This window comes from Rousettus aegyptiacus, unplaced genomic scaffold, assembly GCF_014176215.1.
Source record: "Rousettus aegyptiacus isolate mRouAeg1 unplaced genomic scaffold, mRouAeg1.p scaffold_m13_p_14, whole genome shotgun sequence".
NCBI lineage: Eukaryota > Metazoa > Chordata > Mammalia > Chiroptera > Pteropodidae > Rousettus > Rousettus aegyptiacus.
The window spans coordinates 49,576,743-49,597,847 of record NW_023416289.1 but is presented as its reverse complement, the minus strand read 5'-3'; the positions used below and the strand labels follow the sequence as shown (position 1 = coordinate 49,597,847).

The 21,105-nt window shown below is 48.8% G+C and overlaps 1 protein-coding gene across 3 annotated transcripts in view; it reads right to left on the bottom strand.

Moving 5' to 3' along the window:
- CFAP161 (cilia and flagella associated protein 161) overlaps window positions 1-21,105 on the bottom strand; it is a 73,793-nt gene that overhangs the window by 44,230 nt on the left and 8,458 nt on the right. The gene's annotated exons all lie outside the window — the stretch shown is intronic.

Here is a 21,105-nt window from a genome sequence, read left to right as displayed (position 1 = left end):
CAGAGGAACTTAGGAAGAACTTCAATAAAAAGTAAGTGTAAGAAAGAATCAAGCGAACCCGAAAAATACAATAACTGAAATGAAAACACATCAGAAGGAATCGATGATAGATTAGCTAACAGAAGAACGAATCAGAGACCAGGGACACAGACTAGTGGAAATCAATCAGAAGAGAAAGGGAAAAACTTTTAAAATGAGGATGCTTTAAAGGAACTCTGGGATAACATCAAGTGCTCAAACGTTCACATCATAGGGATCCCAGAAGCAGAAGAAACAGAAAGAAACAAAAACTTCATTTAAAGAACTCATTACAACTTAGCACCAAAAAAAGCATGAGCAATCCAATTAAAAAATGAGCTTAATAGACATTTCTCCAAAGAGGACATACACATGGCCAACAGACGCATGAAAAGATGTTCAACATCACTAATCAGAAATGCCAATTAAAACCACCATTAAATATCACCTCACACCTGCCGGAATGGCCATCATCAATAAATCAACAAACAAGTATTGGTGAGGATGTGGAGAAAAGAGAACCATGCACTGTTGCTTGGATTGTAACCTGGGAAATAGTGGAAAGTGGGATTTCCACTATGGAAAATAGCATGGAGTTTCCTCCAAAAAATTAAAACTATAACGACCTCATGATTGAGCAATTCCACTTCTGGGTATTATCTGGAGAAATCCAAAAAACAATAAAGATATATGTACCCCCATGTTCACTGCAGCAGTATTTACAATAGCCAAGATATGGAAGCTACCTAAATGTCCATCGATGGATGACTGGATAAAGGGGCTATAGTACACATTTACAATGGAATATTACTCAGCCATAAAAAATGAAATCCTAACACATTTGTGAACACATAGACGGACCTCGAGGGGATTATGCTCATTGAAATAAGTCAGACAAAGACAAATACCAGATGATCTCACTTGTATGTGGACTCTAAAGAACAAAACAAATGAAGAAACAAAATAGAGTTTTTAGATACAGAGAACAAGCTGATGGATGCCAAAGGGCAGGGAGTGGGGGGATGGGAAAAGAATAATAAAAGCTTCCATGCTACATAAACCAGAAAAATCAACAGGTCCTTTGTCTCACTATGCGAATAGGCTTACCTGGAACTCAGTGTTCTTATAAGAAGTGACAAAACAAACCAAAATTCATTTTTAAAAAAGGGAAACAAAAGCCAAAGAAACGAAAAGCCCAAATATGCATGAGGCTTTGGCACTGACTGCAGGATTTTAAGGTTCAGAGTCTGATGGGTCATTGGTAAGCCACTAGTCCCACAGTGTAAAGGATGGAGGATGAGACGCTGCTTCTGACAGAGTTCCCGAGGGCCTAGTGCTGTTTTAAGCTTTAATCATATCGGAAGTGTAAATAAAGGCTGCAAATGTACCCCCTAAAATCCTTTGAATTGTTAATCAGGTTTCTTTTAGACCTTTTTAGTTTTGTGAATTTGAAATACATGTTTCATCTTTTGTTTCATTCCATTTTTACCATCTGCAGAAGGAACTGATCTTTTTTTCCTAATAAAAAATGTATTGTTCAAAAGTCACAAATTCAGTAAGTATGAATGAAATGTATGTAATTTTTAAATGGCATTTCTTGTTAGTTTGTTTAATTTACAGTTCTATATTAAAGCTTAGAACTAAGGCTTCTGGAACATGATGCCACACAGGACATTGATTTGTTTGGCTTTGGGGTCCTGGGGGTGGATCGTAAAGGGCTTGGAATTTTCCCAGGTCAGCCTCTGGGATGCTGCAATCGTGCCCCATGCTATGGAATTCTTGCACACCCGCATCTGCCTCTACCTGGCCCTTTCCAGCCCTGTTCAAGGATTAACCCCTGGTGGTGTCTGGGGCAGGGAGGAGGGTGGAGGCACTGGCAGGACGCTGCGATTTCACAGTTTACACATCTTTCTCTCCTGTGAGCACCAAAGGGCTTCCTGTGCTCCGTTTCTGCTTGACAGCCATTTCCCACTCTTCCTACCCTGCCGCATGAACTGCTCTGGATCCGCCCTCCCCTTCCTAGGGGCACCTGAGCCCCACCGTTTAGCCTTAAAGGTAAAAAGATTACAGGGAAGGAAAAACAAAGATAACAATCAACAAAGAGGAAACTGGCTACTTTGCCTGTTTCTCCCTTCATACCAGCGTCCTTCAGATCGGAGAGGACGGCCTTTCCCGTCCTGCTGTTCCAGCGGCTCTGAAATTCTGCGGTCCGTCCTGGCCGGAAGGAATGCAGAGGCTGTCCTGAGCTCTTCTGACTCAGTAGGTCCAGGGCGGCACCTAGGTGGTCCCCGTGGCCATGCATAGCAAGACAGTGACCCACTCCTGCCCTCTGCCCAGTCTTTCCCCGCCTCCGACAGCTCCTCTGCCAGGTGGGGACCCCAGCATATGGGATGCGTTAGGACACGTGAAGAGGGGCAGCAATGGTGAAGAGCTGGACACAGCAGGTTGTGGACCCTGACTCTATGACCCATGTCCTCAGCTACAAAAAAGGGCACCCTCCCCATGAGGTTACCATGAGCACTGACCAGAAAAATCCACGTAGCACTTGGCAAGCCCTCCATAAAAATTAGCAAATTTCTAAGTACATATAGACTCCCAATAATATTTATTATATTTCCCAGTCGTTCTTCAACTTCATAGACTCTTCTAGAAGATGTGCCAGAAGTTAAAAAGTAATTCACTGTTAGAGAGTTTACGGATTCCCCCTTTTCTTTTCCCTTTATTAAAAGAACTCACGGCAATGCTGACCGTTTCCAGTTTCTGATTTGACCCCTCCCATTCCCACTGCCCTTGACTTCTGGAGAGTACTGACACAGCTTCTGCTTTCACAGCTGCACTTCCTCCCAGGCTGCAGGAATTCAATTAGTCTGCACTGAAGGACTCAAATCCAAGCAAGGAGTTAGACACCCTCTTCCTTCCCTACCACACACCTTTATTCATTCATGCCACAAGAACTCTAGGCCAATGCACGGTCGGCTAGCTGCTGGCCAGACAAAGTCTGTGGCCTAATGTCGGCTCCCTTTGCATGCCATGCCTCCTCCTTTTTAGATTAAAGAGGATTCTTCTCACTGTGGAGAATGGGCTCAAGCAGGAGTTGAGCAGTTTTGCTTCCTCTTAGTCCCCTGGTAATTTTACATTATTTCCTCCAAGCAATGTGCCTTTCCTTGTCCTTCTCCATCTAAGCAGAGTCTTAAAAGCCCCTCCTGATGAGCTCAGCATTTCCCCCATGTGCTCCTCCCAGGCTCCCAGTCTGCGCAGAGCCCCGCTTCCTCCTTTCCTTTACGGTCTAAATCTGGGCCTAGCGAGAGCTTCTGTGCAGCCCCGGAGCTTCCCCAAAAGCCTCCCCCTCTCCTCTCCCCCAGGAAGGGTATCAGTCAGAATAAGCCAGTTTTTTGCTGCAGTAACAAACACCACCCATGTCTCCAAGCAACAACAAACAATGGTCTCACCCTTGCTCACTCAGCCAAGGAACACTACGCAAAGTGGGCTGACAAAGGCAAGAGCTGCACGGCACCAATGGAGCACGTGCCACAGCCACTCACCATGAGATGGCCAGAACCTGCCACGAGTCTCCATCTAACTGTAAGGGGAGTGAGGAAGGGAGCGCAGGAAGGAGAGGGGCGGATATGGGTGCGCACTAGCGGACAGGATTCATACCACAGGCTGAGTCACAATCGCACAATTAGAAGCTTTTCTGACCCTCCCAGGTCTTAGGTGCCATGAACCCTTTGAGCTCCTCTGACCCTAGCATCACACCTACTCTTTGCCAACTCCCCTTTTCTAGAATCTGTGTTCCGTGTCTGGTTGCTCCCACCCTTCCCCCATTCATTCCTTAACCTCACTGGCGAGATCTTGGCAAAAAACTCTTCTCCTTCTCACTTGATTCCTGAATGTCCTTGTGAGCAACCTGAGGGAAATTTGATCAGAGCAAGACAGCCCTGTTGGGGATGATCAGAAGACAAGAATGTGGGGGGTACCAGAGAGGTGGGAGCAGGTGGCAAAGGGGCGAAGGCTTCTGCTGAAGAACTGGGAGGTGGGAGGCGGGCTGAGGAGAAGGAGCCTCGCCTACGTGTTCAGAGAGGGCTCCCTACACCAGCTGCCCGGCATCCCCTGGCTTTCGGCCCCAGCCCAGACTCCGAGTCTGCATTTGAGCCAGACCCCCAGTTTGAGAAGCCCTGCATTGGAGCACTTTGGAACACGCTTGCTGGCAGGGAAGACCAAGAGAAGTGAGAACTGGCAGATGGAATTCAGCCACCCCATGTCTCGAAAACAGAGCGGTGTTAAACCGTCACCTCCAGGGCGCAGAGACCGTGCCAGCAGTGGTGTCACACACGTCTTCCCGGCAGCAAAACACAACGAATTTATAAGCGTCTTGTTAAAACCGAGGAGGAAACAGATTCTGAAAAGCTTTTACCAAATGAGGAATAATAAACAAGAGGTACTTCCATAAGACCATTATTGATCTGAGCAGTTCCTAAATGCCATTGTTATTCTCCTAATTTAGTGTGTCATTTCAGTGCAAGTGCGAACATCGGAACCGCTTTCCAAGAGCCGCCCGCATCCTCAGCCCTCACGTGCTCTCTGTCCTGGAAGTGTGAGGGTCGAAGCGTCCCTCTCGCTCCCACTGACTGAGGATGAGGAGACGGCAGCGTCTGGTTCCGTCACGTCCAGTCGTCCAGCTTTCTGACCACTCATTCCCTGGGTCCTCCTCTCTCCGGACTGGCCTGGCCACCCCGTCCGCACCACCACTCTTCTTCATTTTAAGAAGTCACGGCCCCAAGTTTACAGAATATTCCACACCCTCCTGCTGGTGGTTGGGTTACTTTCGAAGGGCCTCAACAGAGGCATCTGAGTCGTGGGTAAGTCGGGAGTAAATCCCAAATGAGAAGACGAAACGCAAACCGATTTCATGGCAAGGAAGGACTGTTGCCTGCATTTCCGACACACAGGCTGGTTTCGCTCTCAGTCTGGAGAACTTCATATCATCACAGACGTAGACAGATAAGGACAGACGCAGACAGAGATATCTTCTCATTTGTTCACGCACAGAGAGAGAACATCCGTTTCCCACCACAGTGACTCCAAGTGGTCCCTTTGTGCCTCACCATGTGGAAGAATCCAGGGCTCAGCCATTTTCGTGGGCCAACTCACCAAAAGATGCAGAAAAACGGACACCAATTCTCTAAGCAGTCAAGGCTCCGAAGACAGACCCTTCCTGAGGCCTGAAGACCCCTCTGCCTTTTGACTCAGCCCTTTAGAGGCCACGAGCCAACCCCCTTGGGCACAAGTGAGTTCAAGCCGGAACCAAGAGAACACCCCCCTCCTCCAAGGTGTGGCCTCCCCCTCCTCAGGCACGACCTTCGACCTTCGGATGCGCCCAGAGCCTCGCCACGGCAGGGTGCTTCATGTCCCAACTGTCTCAAACACTGGAAATGGAGGTGTGGCCGCCTGCACCCATACTCTGATGCTCACAATGGACTGAGGTAGGGGAAGAAAAGCCCTGCTCCTCCCCCATCTCGTGTCCTCAGGCTAACTGGAGGGGCAGGAGGGTGTCTGTCACCACGTCCAGAACAGTTCAAATGCACACCCTGCTGAGGGCAGGCCACAGGGCATCTCTGGGGTTACAACCCAAACATCGCCACAAGAAGCCTCCTGACGTGGGGGACAACGCAGTCTGTTGGTTCCGGAGCTGGCTGGGTATGCAGAGCCGAGAGAGCGTTTTTGGAGCATGTGCACAAGCCGGGCTCCGTGCATTATCTCAAGTGGCAATCGGCTGGCTGGCCTGTGCTGCGGCATTGGCCATGTGATCCTCATTTACAGCAGGGGACACTGAGCTTGGTGACAGGCTCCAGGCCACCAGATTGTAAATAGCAGAGGTAGGACTTGAACCCAGATCTGTCAGACTGTAGAGCCCCATCCCTGCCTCTGAAGCCATGCTCCTCCAGCTGCACCACGTCCACGAGCCGCCTGGAACCCTGTGGAAGCGCAGCTCCTGACTGAGCAAGCAGAGACTGTCCTACGATCCCGGGGCCCACATTGCCGACATGTGCTCAGGGGACGTTGTGGCTGTGTCTCAGCCCTCTTTGGTGATGAGACTTTACAGGACAACATGGCCCCACCCACTTAGGTTCCCCGGAGTTTTGGCTTTTGTGGACCGAGGCATCCAGGGAGATTAAAGCTGGTTTGACATGGCTCCTGTGGGGCAGGGAGGCCTCCAGCTAACATCTGGGCCATACAAGTATTTAGCTATACAGAACATGAGTCTCTTCCTTTTTTTTCCAGCATCCAGAAGAGCTTGGAAGTGCCCTTTCCAGCCGCAAGCAGAGCTTCTGTAGAGAAAGAAGGCGCCCAGGCCGGACACGGCTCCCCACGCAGCCTGCTCTGAGCCGCACGCTCTCGGTGTCGCCCAGCTGTCTGTGGGTGCCCTGGCCGGCCAGCCACCAGCTCTCCACAGCAGGACTGTCTGGCCTCCTTGCATCTTCCCGCTGCACATGCCTCCCAAAATGCTAAAATCACAGTGATTACAACAGTTGCTGTGAGAGATGGAACTGTGAGAAGTGGATTAGTACGGTGGAGCACATGTCAGAAACCGAGGGGAAAGTCCAACTTTTCAGGAAAAACAAAAATCAAAACAAATGGGTTTTTTTGCACATATTCCAGAAGGGGGTGGGCAAAGACACTTGGCCTAGAGATTGTCCCAGATGAGAGTCTAGGAAACCTTAAATGACTGTTGGCAGCTCTGTGCTGGGACTGGGTGTGGCCCCTCCCCTGACAGCTCCATGGCACTGTTCAAGGACACAAGGGGCTCTGAGCCGCGTCTCAAAAGCAAGGAAGCCGTTGCTATAACTTTCTTTCAGGACACTAAATATGAGCTCATCTCTCATCTGTCAAGAGCTGCAGCTTGAACCCCATCTCCCACCTTGTCTCATAGCTGCCACCTAAAATTCAGCCTTTTGAAACCCAAGCGTGTATTTGCGGCTATGTGAGCGGAGCGTGCGCAGGCCCCGAGACCCAGCAAACCCGCTCCATCCACACCCGAGAGACACGTTCCCGTGTGTGCGCCAGAGACAGGGAGGCCTGCTCACAGAGGCCCGTTCCTGGGAACTCTGCACTGGGAGCAACGCAAACGTTCCCCAACAACAGATGGGAAAAACGAATTATGCTCAATTTATAGAGCAAACTATTGTGAATGAATGAACTATGACTATATGCAATAATATGGATGGACTGCACCCCTGTTGAATGAAAGACCAAGTACTTTCAGGGCTTGGAAGTCAGAAGGGTGGTCTCCTGGGCAGAAGGCAAGAGGGGAGGGAGGGGGGCACAGCAGGAAGGGTGTCTGGGGTGCTGGCTGCGTTCAGTTTCCTGACCTGGACGCTGGTCACATGAGTGTGTTCACTGTGTGAAGATTCATCAAAACACATGCTCAGAATTGGGGCATTTTCCGCATATATGTGTTACACTTGAATTAAAAAGTTTACTTTAAAAAAGAGAAGCTGACCACTCCCCTCTAAATCGAAACCTCTTTCCTTTAACGACCTTGAGGTGGCAGATGGAAGGTGCCGGTCTCTCCCCTGCCCCTGCCGTGGTCCAGCTTTCTGGAACCCTCTGTGTGACTGGCCTTGCTCTGCTGCCTGCTCCCCCGGCGTGCCCCCAGCTGAGGCCTCAGCCCCTCAGCCCGGCTGTGAGCGAGACGGCTGCCTCATTGGGCTCCCCACTCCCTGCCTTTCTCTCCAGCAACTTCCGAGGCGATTGTTCTCCACCTCTGCTCTCACCATGACCTCCCCTTTCAAGCTTGCGAGGCCCCCACACCATCACCAAGTGCAGGCCGAAACTCACCTCCTCCGCATGCACTCGAGTACCCCCTGGAAGACAGCAGGCCGCAGGGTCCCTTCCAGCTGTGTCCACATGACGCTCCCCTAGGAACCAGGTCTGCAGCCAAACGGCTCCCCTGCTGTCACCACCCCACCTGTGCTTGCCGCCTGCACCCATGCAGGCCACAGAGTCCGGTCCCCTTGGGCTTGTTCACTCTTTCCAGAAAGGCACACCTGGGTGTCTTTAGGCTCCTGAGGCCTTGACCTTAGCGTCATCTAACCCCTCGCCCTTGCGCGCTAGCTAGCCATTGGGGCTCACCGTGCAAACTGAGCGGGGTATGCCTACGAGCACTCCACCAGCTCGAAATGGCCCTAACAAGACGCTGAGTTGCTTTTCAGGGACAACAGAGCAAACCGCACAGGGGAAAGGACCTGGCCCACCAGCTGCACCTGACCAAAGTCTGCCCTCCCCTGTCCGGGACGTGGCAGAGCCTGAACCCCAGGGCCCTTTCAGAAGTGACGGGTCCACTGTCCAGGAAGATTGGTGCTGAAGCCCCTTGCAGAGACGGCCGGGTTCTAAGTCCCTGGGCAGTTAGAACCTGCCCCCCGCCCCCGCGCTTCCGCATACCTGCTCCCCGACCCCTGAAAACCTGCCCTGAACCCTGGACGGAGGGGTCAGATTTGAGCAGTGCCTCTGTCTCCTACAAGCTGAATGGGCAGTAAACAAATAAATAGCTCTTTCTTTTCTCAAAAACTGCTGTCATAGGTGTGGCTTCTACGCCCATCAGGCAGTGAACCCTTGTTTAGTGACACAGCCCTTGAACGGAGCACAGAGCTGACAGAAAAGAAGTTCTGAACTTTTTTTGAGCCAGGCACCCAGTCTGGTCCTGACACTTCAAAACACACGAAAAGTAAACTAGCCGGGAGGACCGCCCATTGCCACCAAAGATGACACGCCTGAGTCTTTGCTCCAGCTACACCACGGAGCAGCTGAGTCATGTGTGGGATTCACCCAATGACAGGGATGACGATCACAGGGGCTTTAAGGTCAGCTGAAACTCAACTGCTGCATTTGTCGCTGCTCTTGGGAAAAGCCTCTCTGAGAAAACCCCGCTTTTTCAGAGTCCGGGCTAGAGTTCCAGGCCTGCCGGCCTGGGCCAGGCCCTCTCGGCCTTTCCCCGGGTCAGGCGGCAGGACTGGAGATAGAATGAGGCGATGCTGGCCCAGCAGGCGCCCAGGGAGCCAAGGAAAGTGGTCTGGTGGCAGGCGGCAGGAAGCCTGAAAGGAGCGGATGAGCCGAAGCGGTCATTTGCACGCAACAATAGGTGTCACTCCGAATTTCTGGCCCTGCACAGAAGACCCTCCCGGAATGTAATCCCAGCTCATCCACAAGCCAGAAAAGGCCGGCAGACTGTCCTGAAGAATGCGAATGCGGGAGTCAAGACACGTCTGGGTCCAAAATCTATTGACACGTTGCCTCATCTCTGAGACTCTGATTCCTCACCTGTGAGATGTTGAAAATGCTGCGTGCATTTCAGAGGTGCTGTGTAAAGTGAGAATGGAGGTAAAATGCACAGCACGCGGCCAGAACTCAATCAATGGCTCTTAGGTTCCATGGGCTGTGGGAACCCTGCTGTCTGTAGTTTATTCAACCTCTTTGTGCAAAACCTCACAAGTTTTTGCTTCCTTTGTCTTGTGTCATTGCAAACAATGAAGCCCTTATGAAAACTGGGAGTTGAGGGTGAAGGTGCTGTCTTGCACAGCCCGGTCTAGCAGAGCTGGCCCGGGGGGCGGCATGGCCAGTCTATTCCTAAACATCTCTCCCCTCACACCCTCTCATCTGAACTTCTACCGATCCACTGGGAACCCAAAATCCCCTGCTTAAATTGAAGCCCAGCTGTGGAGATGGCGTCTCACACACAGTTGGCACATCAGCGATCTGCCATGAGTTGGGACTCGGGGTTTCAGTTGGGAGCTGGGGGGTGAGTTGCCACAGGAGCAGAGACCACTCAGAGAGATGGAGCCTGTCCCAGGAGACTGTGGGTGGCAGCACCCTTAAGAGCGTGGATTCTGGAAGTGCACTGCCCAGGCCCAAATCCCATTTTCACCCCTTACCAGCTGTAGTCTTGGGAGAACTTCTGGACCTCTCTGGGCCTCAGTCTCCCCACCTGTAAAATGGAGATGGTGACCAGAGGGTCGTCGTGACGATGAAATGAGTTATCACGTGTGGGTGCTGGGAACTGAGCCCGGATCGTGGCATCGCACGTGCACTGGTTATTATTAAGAAACTGGGGGACTGGGGCAAAGGGCACTGGACTACAAGGAAGATGACGCCTGAGATAAATTTCTCCCATTTCCAAACTCCGGGCCTGGCCAGAGTCCCTGTCCCCGCCGCAACCAGGCCATTCCTGTTTCCATAGTCCTTGGCTGTCAACAAAGTAAGGCCTCCTCTGACCGCCCGGCCACATTTGGGGGAACACAGTGCTGCAGTGGCCTGAGCATCCTAAGCAGTCCAGTACCTATGTCACAGGCCAGGTGCACTTGAGGCCGCAAACCACCAGCTTTACCAACGGTTTCGCGGATCCAGGCTTTATCTGGCTCATCCTAAAACATCTCCGTGAAAACAGGAAACCGCAGGAGAAAGATGAAAGTTTGTGACAGAAGAAAAAATGCACTGGAGTTGCACAGCACCTAAGATTAAAGCTCTTAGATCACAGTTATCCTTCTAAAGAACTCCCACACAGTGCCTTTATGAGACCTCGACCTCAGCCTTCAGATTCAAAAGACAAGAATTGGCTTATTTTGCTTTTCTTTGCATTTTGGCCATGAGCTCACTTTCCCTGGGGCGACACCAGTTCTCGGCTCCTCTTTGAGCTTCAACTTCCTCATCTGTAAAACAGGGATAAAAACACCTCCCAGAGCTGTAGATGGCTTAAATGAATAACGTCTGTAAGGAGTTGGGAGATAAGCTCACTCCTAGCTGGTGAATTATACTATTGCCATTACTATTCATTTCCGATGCCAGATAAATCACTTCTCATTTTAAAGCTCCTCCTTTTAAAAGCGCTACATTGCCCAGCTCCTCTTTGTGAGGGAATTAGAGGCACATATGGCATGTGGGAAGCAGTAAATTTCTCTGCCTCAGGAATTCCCTGGTACCGCGAGATCTGATCCAGGTACTCTACTGGGAAGTGGCTTCTCAATTGTGACTTTGCTTTCAGCCTGGACCCCGCTCCTTCGGCGGTTTGGTTTGTACGAAGGTGTTAGCCTCGAGAGCCGGGGAGGCAACGGGCTGCTTCGGTGCCTCCCAGAACGTCCCACAGGAACTGGCCCAGATCACTAGATGTAATTAGGCACCTAAAAAAGGAAAGTATCCGCTCATGCTTACCCACACCCTTCAGTGATATAAGGGGCACAGAATGGCACTGCTAGAAGTGACCTAATCCAATGGCCTCATTTAAAGATGAGAACACCAAGGCCTAGCAGAGGACATCCTGTGCAAGGTCAGGTAGCAAGTGAAGGGCAGCCGCATGGAAACCCTGTCCTTGGCACCCCTCCCACCCCGCCCCCACCTCCACAGCATGGAACTCTGCCTCTCTCGGTGTGAGGCAGCACGGGAAGGAAGACCCTTCAGAAACCACTTGTCTGGGGAGCAGCAGCCCCCTTCTCTCAGAGATTAGAGCGTTTTGTGTTCCCATCTCATTCATTCCACCCCTAGACTCTGAGCTCACTGCACACAGGAGCCAAGGTCAAGCATTTCTCCACCAGTGCCTTATACTCACTGCATATGCGCTGCTAAGTGCAAGACAGTTTCTGTGCGAAAACTGATACTCGGAAAAATAGAGCTGTCCGTTAATTTCTAGAAATCTATCCAAGTGATTAGAAATATGGAGGGGAAAAAAAGTCATTCATAAAGATGTCCACGTGAGTCATACTTGTCATAGTAAACTATTGACCAAAAAAGAAACCAACAAAAATGCCTAACTATGAAAGAATGACCAATTATATTGTAGTATATCCATGCAATAGCATTGAAATTGTAATTTAATAACATTTTAATTTTAACAAAGTGGGAAAATGATAAGTTAAAAAAGCAGGTTACAAAATAATGTTTTAAAAAACAACTGTGTTAAAGAACATGTATAGGAAAAAGTTCTTGGAAGAAATTAAGAGTGGTTATCCCTAGGTAGTGGGTCATGGGGATTTCTCTTTCTTAGGCTCTCTGGTATTTGCTACATCGTCTGTAGTGGGCAAGCATTTTATGAGAGAAGAAAAAAGTCACTGTAAAAGTCACAATTGAGAAGCCGCTTTCCAGGAGGGTACCTGGATCAGATCTCGCAGTACCGGGGAATTACCGAGGCAGAGAAATTGACTGCTTCCCACACGCTATATACGCCTCTAATTCCCTCACAATTGGAGCACGTCCCCACTTCTGACCCATCTCCTGCGATGCGGAGCACTGGTGTCGTGCCCGGCCTGGGTCACGAAGCACCGGCCAGCCTGCCCTTTCTCTGCGGCAGGAACAGATGGCGCAGACTGCACCGGCCTGGGGGTTTGTGTGGTCCCCTAGGCCTTGAATTATACCATCGTATCTCCTCGAGTCGGTTAATCGAAGATAAAAATTATCAATAAAATGAAGTAGTGGTTTCGTTATAGCAAGGTATGCCACGGCTCTTCAGAAATGTTTCTCTGCTTGCCTTCGCCCTTGAAAGCCTTTTTACATAGGCTTTTCCAAAAATGATTGTAGTAACTCAAACACGTTACGAGAGGAAAACACTAGCTCAAAATATTTCATGGGCAGTCAAGTCAGTGGTTCCTAGAGTTTGAGATTTGAGGGCACATGATAATTTTTTTTTTTTAATGTTAGACACACCAAAATAAGATTAATGCCTAATCTTGCAATGTAAGAATATTTTTAAAAATCATAACTACCACCAGCCACCAACCCTATTTTCATGCGATAACATTTCAACAATAAAGACAAGAAAGGATTAACCTCAGAATATATAAAGGCTGTGAAAATCCTGTTAGTAGCCTTACATTTCACCGTCCTCTTTCTCCACTTTGCTTACACTGGTGAAATCTTTGTCACAGATAGGATCTGGTCCTCAGCCAGCATCTCGGAACCACTGATCTGGGTGACAATTAAGGCCAACTCTCTATTCCCCAGGACATTATGTCATATCCAGAGCCTCCCACATGGCACCAGAAGCTGAAACTCATAAGTACTGCTGTAACCTTCAGCACCAAATTGTTACCACTCACAAATTCTCCCACTCCTTCCCATGCCCATTCCACGTGGGCCTCAAGGCTTAGCTATTTCATGTCTACAGCATAATGCACATTTTTCTCTCATCTTCGCTATTAAAAATAATGACCAGGCCAGAGCACGCTGTTATGAATGCCCACAAGTCAGGCTCATTTCTAAAGGGAGAAGTCACGCTGAGTCGGATGCGCCCTCCCAGCATGACCAACACTCTAAACTCTCTGAGGGGACAAGTCACCAGGTGCATTCTCGATGATTGTTTTGTCACTTTCAGTTATGAGTTGGTGGATGGTCTGGGAACAGAATAAGGCATCCTCATTTTTTGTGTGGGGCCAGGGGGGGCCCTGAAGTCAGCGCTGGTGGAGGAGGTGACGAGGACAAAAGGCGAGTGGAGATGCCGCCCGAGCGGCTAAGGGGTGCTGAGTCCAGACTTCTGTTCCAACGTTCTGCCCCCAAAACGCTACCTCGAATTCATTCCTCTGAGCTCTGTAGGCCTGGGGGTTCCAGGGACCCCTACTGAGATGTGAGCATCCATTTTTCTTTAAGTGTTGGGCATGGGTCTTACTTTTGCGTCCTCGGTGCCTGACCCCAGAGGTTTCAGGGACCTGCCGGCTTAAAGACAGGCTCTAGCAGGTGCGGGCCAGCCACGGAGAAGCTCCCGGCACGGCACGTTCGAAAGGCCCCACTTGCTAGGAAGGGAGCAGCGAGCTGAGAAAGTGCTGCCCTTGGAGAAGTCGGAGGCGGGGTTGTCCTGCGAAGGCCGCTGAGCTAATCTCTAAGGACAGATGGAAGGACAGGCGGAAGGGGGTGCAGGCCTCCCGGGACAGGAGTTATCTAGGGAGTGTCTGGAGAGAGGGCAGGGGCGTGCACACACAGAGCAGGCCCCTCCGTGGTATCTCTGAGCCCTGTGCTTAAAGTGGGACACTAAGATCCTTATGCTTTTCACTCAGTCTCCACTGCATTCTTTTCAAAGTTGAAAACTACAGTCGGAGAGAAGCCTGCTCACTCGGTGACATTGCACCACAGCCCCACAACACAGACCCGGTTCTTCCTTTGGAAGGCTCCCAGCCTATCGGCCAGCCCCACTCAGCTCCTAGCCACCTGCAAAGATGGCGGGCGGACGGCCAGGCCCAGGACACCACTGCAGGTAGCTGGACCCCCGGTCCCACCCCGGACTCCTGATCCAGGGTCAGGCCAGCAGCTCGCATGACTGGGGGATGAGGGGGGCCTGTTCCGCTTCCTGCTGAGCAGACCCAGTCCAGGGACAGCTCTCCACACCACATCAACATTACTCAAAACCAAGGAGCAGAAAAGCAAACGATCCCTAGGCCTTGGACCCGAGCCCACTCCGAGCCCACTCTGTAAAGCTCCTGCAGTCTTTAAACGAAAACTCCCCTTTGGCTACGCAGAAAAGAAACTCAATGAAATCCCCACTAAGATTCCGTGTGGGCACCCAGCAGAGAGCAGGAAGGGCCAGTTCCGATGCCAGCATCCCCACCCTGCCCCGCAGGCTGGTCAGCTCTGAGGACCGCAGGGTTGGGGCCAGTGAAGACCCAGTCCACAGGCTCCTCAGTAACACCGACCACGGTGCCTGTCCTGGCCTCGCGGAATTTTTGCTCCCTTTTTCTCACTTCTACAACATTCTGAGCTCATCTCCACCTCCCGACTTCTGCTACAAAATCGGTCTTAAGGTATTTCCACCAGAGACTGCCAAAAACCCCAGGTGGGGTGGGGGGGAGCTCCCAACAGTGCGAAGCCCCCAGAGGCGCCAGTGAACGTCCTGCACTCTGCGGGGATTGTGAGCCATTCTCTTCTCAGCCAGAAAAAATGGGCCAAAAACAATGCAGGAGGAACAATTTAGGTTAGGCAATTAGGAAGTCCTTCGAAAACTCTAAATGAACTCCCGGGGGACACTGCAGAATTCACTTCTCAAACTAATAAAATGACAGACACACCTCGTCTCTCAGCACAGTCCACGGACGTTCACAGCACTCGGAATTTGATGGGCACATTTACGTGGGAAACAATCGAACAGGCTCACAGTTTTAAAGGCACATTTAAAACCTTTTCCTCGTAGTGTTTGAAGTGAACGGTCTTCATGAATCCAGGAAGGAAAGGGTCCTCCTGACACTAAAACCATTTATCGAACCTAAAGGGAAGATGCTCTGGTGAGTTGGGGCAGTACCTATGCACCTCTCAGTCATCCGAACAAGGACCCCGAAAGCCTCGCTTTTTGCGGTTATGCAGACGGAACGCAATGGGGGGGGGGGATTGGACCAGGAGCCCATTGGAAGATAAACGGCCTCTCACGTGGATTTTGTCGAGGACGAAACAGGGTGGGGCTCTGCGATCACACCTAACAGTGACTACCCTCCCTGTGGCTTTGAGTCGCTGCTCTTTAAGGACTAAAGCAAACGTGCCTAACACTGTCCCAGACGCCCAGTAAATGTTTACTAAATCAGAAATGCTTTAACGTTGGACTTGCTAACCCAACACTATTCTAGACCCAACTAATGGTTGTCATTTCATCAGCAGCAGCTTGACCCTACGTGACTACAGTGTCACACCCTTACCTATTGCTAGTACCAATCTTTCAGGTGTTCTGTGGTTGCCCAGGATGAAGCAGGAAGTCCTAGTGAAATCAAGAGTTGCTGGTGTTTCTAGAAATCTTAGTGGACAGGAAGCTTTGGGCTGAGCTCCAGAACATGAGCTACCTTGTAGGGTCATCTTTAAAATTATTTCCTATCTATTCCATCGATAGTTGTGCTTTAGTTACATGGGTATTCTGGAGGAGGAAACTCCTATTTTTCCTGACTTATTGGTCACTGTGGCTGAGCCAAATTAGATTTAGAGCCATCTTCATGGGACTCTCTGCAGGGACAAGTCACATCTATCTAAGGCCAGAGAGCAGAGACTCCACCTAACGAAACGGGATCTTAGAAATTGCCAAGAGAGCTGAGAGAGCCAGATGATCTGTTTTCGTCAGTTCTACAGACAAATTTCCATAGCATTACTAACAACTTTAAAAACTCCCAGTGACAACAAAAATAGAACCGTATTCATGTCTTTAAAAACATCTTTACCATCGAGCTTATAGGAAAAGGAATGTTTAAGCAAATCCTAGCCTCCAGGAAAACTTCGAGGAAAAAAATCTGTATACCAAAATTCTCCCTGAAGGAAGGTGTGAGAATGACTTGCCAATTAATTTAGAACAGGAAGCTGGTGGTCATCGAAAAGAGAAAAGGCATTGGTCAGCATGGCACTGGCCATGGCGTCCTACGGTCCCCTCCACATCAGAGGTGTGACCTCAGTCTCATCTCCTAAAACACTGACTGACGATGTAACCAAGGCAGCTAGTTCGTGATTTTTTTTTTTACTAGTTATCTTGAGCAGCATCTGAAACTTAGGAAAATTAGGAAAGGTCAGAAACTTAACACGTAGGTGAGAGGGTCTCGGGGCGCGCTTGCTGACCCTGACCGCAGAGCACATACTTCCTTTCCCGAAACGCAGCATTAAACGTGCTCCCTCAGCATAACCTAGATACAGGTATGTTATTAACAAATAAAGGTGAGAGTTAGTACCTGGGTTCATCTTTTAAGTTATGCTAACAAGTCTAGATTAGCATCGTTCAAACTCCTCTCTGAAGCCTGAGATGTCAGAGAGCCTGTGGTGTTGAGAATTGAAGACATGCAGTTTCAGAGACCCGCTGGTCTGCCACACAGAACAGAAGACTGGGCCATACTCTTCAGGTGGGCCCACCCTGAGGCCATCGTAACAGTCTCTGCTATCAAATTACTGGGAGGGTAAAGGCACAGTTATCAGAGGAAACTGACATTAACATGAAGTTTCTTAGAGAAATCGACAGAACTGGTCTACAGAGCTCATCCCATGTCACACAAGTTCATCATAATATTTAACTTGTACAGCAGGAAAATGACGTACGAATGTTTAGATGACACGCACGATGAGTAAGACCTGCCCACCTCACCCAGTTGCTCTAAGGCCACGATGTCATAGCACGCACGAATGTGCCTGATAGACTGAAGCAATCTAAAGAACTTCGGAAATGGCTAAATTCACACAGTAAAGAATAAAGCCACGGTGGAGTCACGGCCATGACATTTCTCTCCTAAAACAGTGCTTCTCAAAGTTACTGTGCCTAGGGTGGTGAAAAAGAGGAAGGCATTGGGAAGTACAAATTGGTGGTTACAAAGGAGTCACGGGGCTGTGAAGTGTAGCAGGGGGAACATGGTGAATAACACTGGAATAACTGAGTGCGCTGTCAGGTGGGCACCGGACTTACACGTGGGTAGTCACTTCGTTAGTTATATAAATGTCAAATCACTATGTTGTACACCCAAAGCTCACATAACATCATACGCCAACTGTAATCGAAAAATGAAAATTATCTATAAAAAAAGTTAACGTGCCCAGAAGTCACCTGCAGAGTTTGCCAAAGGGCAGATTCGGGCTGGGGAGGCCGGGGTGGGGCCCGGCGTCTGCTGGTCACCAAGTTCCCAGGTGATGACACCAGTGCCAGCTCCCAGGACTACCCTGTGTGCAGGGTGGCTCTGAAGGATTCCCAGAAACTTGGTTCCCCGTGGGGCCTCGAAGGGCCACTCCCCGCGTGATCCCTACAGCTCTGAAGTCCTCTGCACCTCATTTGATTCGATTCTGAACAGAGTGCTTTACAAACTGGACAGCGAAGTGCCCTTTCTTGGACAGCCAAAGGGCCACAGAGTTGATTTCATTAGTTCGTCTGCTGGTTCGTTTTCTAGGACAGGAGTCAACAACATGCAGAAACACAGAAAGCACGTGTGCCAGTTTACTAGGACTTCAGTTCATCTCAAAGGGCTGGCAGGTGAAGAGAGAGAACTCTGTAGCTGTGAACAGGCGCGCACGTAAAAAACCTGCCAATTCCAACTGGTGAGAGAGACAAAATTTACTTTTCTATCTGAAGAAAGGGCTCACAATATCCAGGAGCACTTACACCTGAGCAAACCAGGACTGGCAGACACATGTGCCGCTGATAGAGAGACTGCAAGTCGGTGGGGGACAGACAGCAGCAGGCCCCAAGGCTGGTGGCTCTCGGCCTGAGCATGCACCAGAATCACTGGCAGCCTGACGAACCCACACTGCTGCACCCGTTTCTGACCCAGTGGGCCTGGAGGAGGGCCGAGGATGCTGCAGACGCTGCAGGTGCACGGAGTCTGCCCGGGGAGGGACCATGTCCCACACACAGCTGCACCCAGGGCCCAGCACGGTGCTGTACACACAGTTGGTCCCCACTAAATATTTGCTGAATGAACCACCACTAAAACGGTTGTTTCTAGAAACAATTTTACTACTTGCTTTTGTATACTCGTTGCTGGCATCTTGTACCCACACATCTATTTCACTTATGCAAACGACCCTAGAGAAAATACCATATTTAGGCCAATTTATTGCACACGTACTCGTGAAAAAAACTGCCTGGAGAGGACACAATCATCCACGTCCACGCTGGAAACCCAGGGATGGTCTCCTTAAGGGCTCATCCAGGTGCCAGAAACCTGAGTCCTGAGGGCAGCCACACAGGTAAAAGTACTACTGTGGCTTTTGGGGAATTTGTCCTTAGGTCCTTTCACAGTCACGAAGCAGTCGTTTTCAAATCCTCCGCCTGATCTGCATGTTACCATAGTCACAGTCATTCCGAAAAACAGGTGTTTCTGTTAAAATTAGCTGTTTCAAACTGCCAAATATTTTAGATCTCTACGCCAGCATTGAAAAAAGTTTTGTAAAATAACCAATCACATGTAACTGATGCTTACAGAACTATAAAACTTTTCTTTTTTTTTTTTTTTTTTTGAGAAATATAACTATTAGAAAAAACAACTGTGGTGATGGGGGGCAACAGACATACACACGGGCGCGCGTGCGCCATTTTTGCATTTCCTAACGCCAACCCAGAATGAACAGAAAAAGGCCGAGCTTAAAACAACCAATGAAAGACTGAGCTGTGCCTTCTTCTAGTTAAGTGTTGTGTTTGAAAGCCTTTGTCCCATTTACTTGGGGTGACTGTCAGAAATAATGGCTTTTGTTCTGAGAACTTGGCCATGATGATTTCCTTCTCTCGTGACCATTCAAAGGAAGGTTTTCAACATCCCTGATCAAGACGGTGCCCATTAAGCTGTGCAAGATAACTTGCCCTAGAAAGTCCGACGAGCCTAAGGATTGTAAAATGAACTCTAGTGTGGTTTAATTAAAAAAAAAAAAAAAAAGAAAGAAAGAAATCAGGCCACTGTGATTTTATTCCCGGAACCAGTATCTCTGTCGACCATATTAAACCCAGTGAAAAAGGTCTGAGATGCTCCTTTTTAAAAATCAGGACTATTTTAAAAACGAGGTTAGCAACCTGGTACATTGGAAGGAAGTTAAAATGCCAAAGACCCCTGCCCAGATCCCGTGCCGAGCCGAGCTACGCAGACACACAGATGCTGTACGTTCCTCGTGCTAGTTTCTAAGCGGAATTCATTTCAAGTCACTTGCTGGAAGAAAACCCCTAACCTTTTATCCTAGGGGCAGGCGAAAAAAGAAAAAAAAAAAAAAAAAAGGTAAACACAATTTAACTTCAGTTTCAGAGATTTTGAATATTAGTAAGTCAAAACCTTAAAAATACACAGAAATGTTGACGGCAACTATCGCTTCGCTAAGGAAAAAAGAAGTTCCACAATTCATTGCATGAGTAGCTAATTGGGGGCACCCAAATAGATAGGGAAAGTGATTGGGGGTCTGGGAGGGAGGGCTTACATTGTCCTGAAAATTGCAAATTGCTCCTTTAAGAAAAGCATCCAAAGAACAATTGGCGATTCTTTTTTCCTAATCAAATTTACAGATTTCTGGCCTTAATTTTATTTTTCTTTGTTCCTTTCAGTTCATTCTTTGTGATCTGCAGAGGGTCAATGACCTATATAAACTCTAGCATTACTATGGAAATGCAAATACATAGAAATAAGTAAAAATCCCTATAAGCGCCAGGATTGTAATTAGCACATGAGTTAGCTTTTCCTGTCCCCCAATACTTCCTGAACTTGACTGATCTGGATTGCAAAGATGGGCAGGGAGAGGGGATAAAGCTTTCTCAAGGTCATTTTCATCTTTTCAAGATTTTCAAAAGTTAAATCTCTCAGGACCTAAGAGAGAAAAACAGATTCCTTGACCGATTTTTTTAAAAAGATTTGAAGACTTTTCAAACTTCAAGTTCAGAGAAACTAAACAGTCTTAGCCTTACAAGATGTTTGGAAAGTTGAACATGACTTTCTCACAGTAAAGACACCTATTCAAGTGAAACAGTCAATATGACTTTCCCCTCTAACATATTACAGTGAAAAATTCTTTCTTTTCAGATCCGTGAGAACGGCAAAGGTTTAGGCACAACAAATCCGAAGAAAAATGTACACTGAGCAAGTTTAAAGCACATATCAATTTTTATCCACGGGGCTCTCCCAGGGAAATCACTCCAAATAAATTTGTTGTACTTTCAGCGGGAAAATGTCCAAAACGTCACTAAGTTCAGCAAAATTATATATCCTTTCCCCAACTCCAAATTTTTCTCTTAAAATGTTTGTAGAAAAGATGAACTAACTTTAAATAACTCCAAATTTCAATTAACAAAGTGTTCTCCCAGCATACAGTCAACCAGGGCATATCTTAGATCAAGGTCACAAAATAAACTTTTTGCCTGAAATTACATTGTGATCCTAGAAAGTTCTTAATACTTCCGGAATACAAGTCCCTCTATTAAGCAGTGTAGAACCCTCTCTGCTTTCTTCTGACATCCTGAGTAACCCAATCAGGTCTTTAGAGACCTGTCTACATGAGAGGTGGCACTCTCCCTGGATGGACTGTACATTCAGTTCCGCTGCAGACCCTCTGGCCTCGGGAGGCCGGCCTACCCGGTGAGAAAGGGCCTTCCTCTGAGACAGTCAGGACGCAAATCGGACTTGCCCTCTTCCTGAACTCTAGGCT